Source organism: Eurosta solidaginis, chromosome 1, assembly GCF_040869045.1.
Source record: "Eurosta solidaginis isolate ZX-2024a chromosome 1, ASM4086904v1, whole genome shotgun sequence".
NCBI lineage: Eukaryota > Metazoa > Arthropoda > Insecta > Diptera > Tephritidae > Eurosta > Eurosta solidaginis.
The window spans coordinates 178,914,240-178,918,161 of record NC_090319.1 but is presented as its reverse complement, the minus strand read 5'-3'; the positions used below and the strand labels follow the sequence as shown (position 1 = coordinate 178,918,161).

The following is a 3,922-nucleotide window of genomic DNA, read 5'->3' as shown; positions in this document are numbered from 1 at the left end:
GGTTTCAGAACACCAAGTAATGAGAATACAAACTCAGCAAGCGCCAATTCCAAGCCAACACGAAGTAGTGCTGAGCGATGCTACCAGCTACCAAAATCATACATTATTGGCAGCAAAAACATCAACACAAATTCATAAAAATTATAACCACCATATTCAATTATACAAAACTTTTTCAACACAAAAATATTCTACACTGTTGAATAATTTTGAAAAGTATGGGAGATTGGCGTAAAAATATGACTTTTTATATAATTCCACTGCAACACAGAAGAGACATGAGTTCATCATCTTCAATGTTTGGATGATACATAAAATATAAATATTTCCCCATTGTACATATCCACTGCCGGCAGATAGGTGTCCAGAGCGAAAATTGTATACCAACCAGGAAAAGGGTGTGACTGAGCTCGATGAAGGGGAAGAAGATAGCGTAGAGAAACTAGACATTTTAGAACTGCGCCAGGCCCGCACAATCACAGAAAAGGCCACAAGTCACAACAAATATCAGTCAGACACTGCTAAAAGTACCACAACAACTGTGCCGCAACCCTATCGCACTTGCTCCCATTATGGTTTTAACTATCCAATTACTTATCAACCAAATATCCCAATACATCCAGCTAATTTGATCACCGCAGTACAATTGCAGCGTGAAAAGGTAATCGCCTTTATTAAGTCAACTGCAATGCGTTTAAATACGAGTTATTTCTCACAACAAAAACAAAGATCATAAGAGATTTTTCACTTGGTTTATGCGGAACAATAAATGTATTAGCGGAAATGATTTGTAAAAAGGACGTTATCCAATGGTTTAAAGAACTCGAGAGTTATAAAAGAATTGACACAATGTGCACTTTGCTTAACATGTGTCCGCCATTTGAGTTACGTTTCTTAGGTACATGTCTAGAAGAATTAGGCCGGCGTGATTCACAAGAGTTACGCGGCATGGAATTGACGGTAAACAATCCTCAAGATTTGGCAGCTGATATAGCTGCATGTCAAAAGGCGAACCAACTGATAAGAAGATACGAGAAAAAAGGCGCTGTATTTCGCGTTAATACGGGCTTGCAATCGTACCTGCGTTACAGAGATATTCCGCACATTGGAAGGTTGGAGTGATCGTGATTTTCAAAGCATGAATGACTCAGATACATTACAGGAACTCCCATTGGTATATACTATGGCTGCGAATCATCCCGTTTTCTTTTTCGACCAACAATGCAAATGTACACAAATTTTTGAAAAGATAAGAGAAAATAAATTGGTTGTTGATGCGGATTTTCAAACACAACCACCTCCTTTACAACAACAAATGAATATGGATCAAACATTTGTAAATCCACAATTACAAGATCAACGTCAGCATTTGCCTCCGTCCCATCAAGAACTACCACAACATTTGCTCCATGCAATGCACATCCCTGGCCAACCACACCCACAGATATTAGCACCTTTGCCACACAAAAGCCACTACCCTTTGGCTTAAATTCAGCGTTGTGAATAGTAATAACTGCCGATAAAGAACGCGTCATGACGCGAAAAGAAATTTTAAATGCTTTCTCTGCACAGGAATGTCGAAGCAACTCAAAAGGAATCAGCGAAGCTAAACTGTTAGCAATAACTGCAACAGAGACACCAACAAAGCATACAAAAATCCTTAATGGTAACAAAACGAAATAACGCACAGCAAAGCCTGTCATCCAAATCAATGTTATCTTTAGCGATATAAATTCATATTGCCGGTTTGTGCGAGTTAGCAGATTCCAGCTTTTTAATTCCTCCGCTTCAAAACGCGATGTAACCTCATCTTCAATAATGGATTCTACTCCCGCTTTGATATACCACAGACATTTTTCCAAGTTAAAACGTATTTCTTCATCCTTTTGGGAGTTTTCATAATCAGTCCTGGAAGTGTCATTGGCTGTGGGAAGAAGTACACTATCCCTATTAATAAGCGTATTGCCGTTTGTAGTGGGTAAACTGTTTTCCGTTTTTGATGTGATATGATATAGTCATTGGACTTGGCTTCTATAAAGGCAGGTGAAGCCTCCTCACCCTCTTTCTTCAGACGTTCTTTCGCTGCTGTTTCTATGCTGAGACGTCCAAACTCAAATACCTTTAGCAAAATTTTTACATATGCTCTGCGCACACCTACAGACTTATTTACGGCAGACAAAATAATTATAAACGAAATAAATACAATAAATGGAATGCAAAAGAAATCTAAAACTGTTGTACTAAACATCATCTCTTTTTTTTTAGCAAAACCTTATTCCTTTCAAATACTTTTAACCAATATAGAGCCTTTAACATTATGCCACATATACCAATGACATTTCTACAGGGTCTTCATAAGATAATTCAAGCAGATGGAACAATGCAACATCCTGTTCCGGTGGACCCACATTTGATTCCCTTAAATGTCATTCCGAATGATACAAGTCCAATATTTCAACCATCTTGGCAACGGATGTATCCTCAAACTATCGAGGGTGTTATTAGCAGTGATGTGGCCGGTAACCCTCTACAAACGTTAATTCGCAATGGTTACCCCCGTAGACATAAAACAGGCACCACATATACACCTTTGATACATCAACAACAACAATTAACCGTTAATCCACATTTTCAACCGGTCACAAACTATTCAACATTGGCTTATACAATGCAAAATATGTCAATGTCAGAGAGAGCTATTACCGGCTTAGATACCACGTTTATACCAAGTTCAATGAATTCAAATAAAAGTGTTGGAAGTGATACAGGTAGTTCAAATGGTTCATGTGGTGATGTTTCCCCACCAGAAACGCCAACACTGTCTAGTGTTTCATCAGGTTTACGACTCGGCGGTAGTGATAATTTGCATCAAAAACATTTTGGTTATAATACAAAACCAACGGGGAGTACACCAAGACTCAATGGCCGACCAGATAACTTAATTTCATCGAATTTTGCTGTAAATGCGGTTAGTACGACTGCAAGTGGTGGAATGTATAATCACCATATACACATCCAGCATTAACGCAACAGACTCAACCAATGTATGGTACAGAAATTATATTAGATCCTGGCGGAAATGCAGGTGGCATTGATCTTATGCAAACAACTTCATTAGCTAATAAAAATAATAGTGGTGGTGTTGGTGGTAATAATATTGCTGTTGTCACATCGAATATGGGTACAAGTAATAATAATATAGCGAATAATCCTGCATTGATGAGTTCACCAACGGCAGGTGGTGCTGGTGATAGTATACTTACGAATATAACACCAAATTCAGTTATACTACCATCGCCACATCCACAATATAATACAACGTATCCATATCAAGCCGCACCTACCACACATCAACGTTTAATGAATCATACGGGGAACGTTTAGCTGCAATTGGATAATTACGTCTACTCATCCAAAGCATATGTATAATGCGTTCGTTTCCTTTAATAAGAAATATGCTACCCAAAATTACATCTGAAAAGAAAAAAAAGAAGAAAAATTTATTGATTAATAAAAAGAAATATATATTAATAATCAAATTCCCAATTTATGAAGCACTTACCTTTTTGTCTCGATATGCGTACGCACGCCTCGCGCTCTAGGAGATGAAAGAAAACGCAACGGGAAAAAATCGTACGATGTCATCCCCTTGTCCCAATTCATGGGAGTTTCCATTCAATATACGTATGTGTGTATGAATGTTCCCGAGCATTTTTTTTCTCTTTTTTGTCTTTGCTGCCGGTAAATATCTACCAGTACGCGAACCTTTTAAGAGGAAAATGTTGGTAGACACAAAAAAAAAATGAAAATAGTAGTAGTTGGTAATTTTTACCAAGAAAACAACAGCTACCGTTCATATTTGTACCAAACAATTATTAATGTATTGTAAAACAAATAACACGCATTTCAAGGAAATGACACC

The 3,922-nt window shown here is 37.6% G+C and overlaps 1 pseudogene; it reads left to right on the top strand.

Annotated features, from left to right (window-relative positions):
• The first annotated feature begins 783 nt into the window (after positions 1-783).
• On the top strand, positions 784-3,384 carry LOC137238823 (uncharacterized; annotated as a pseudogene).
• The last annotated feature ends 538 nt before the right edge of the window (positions 3,385-3,922 follow it).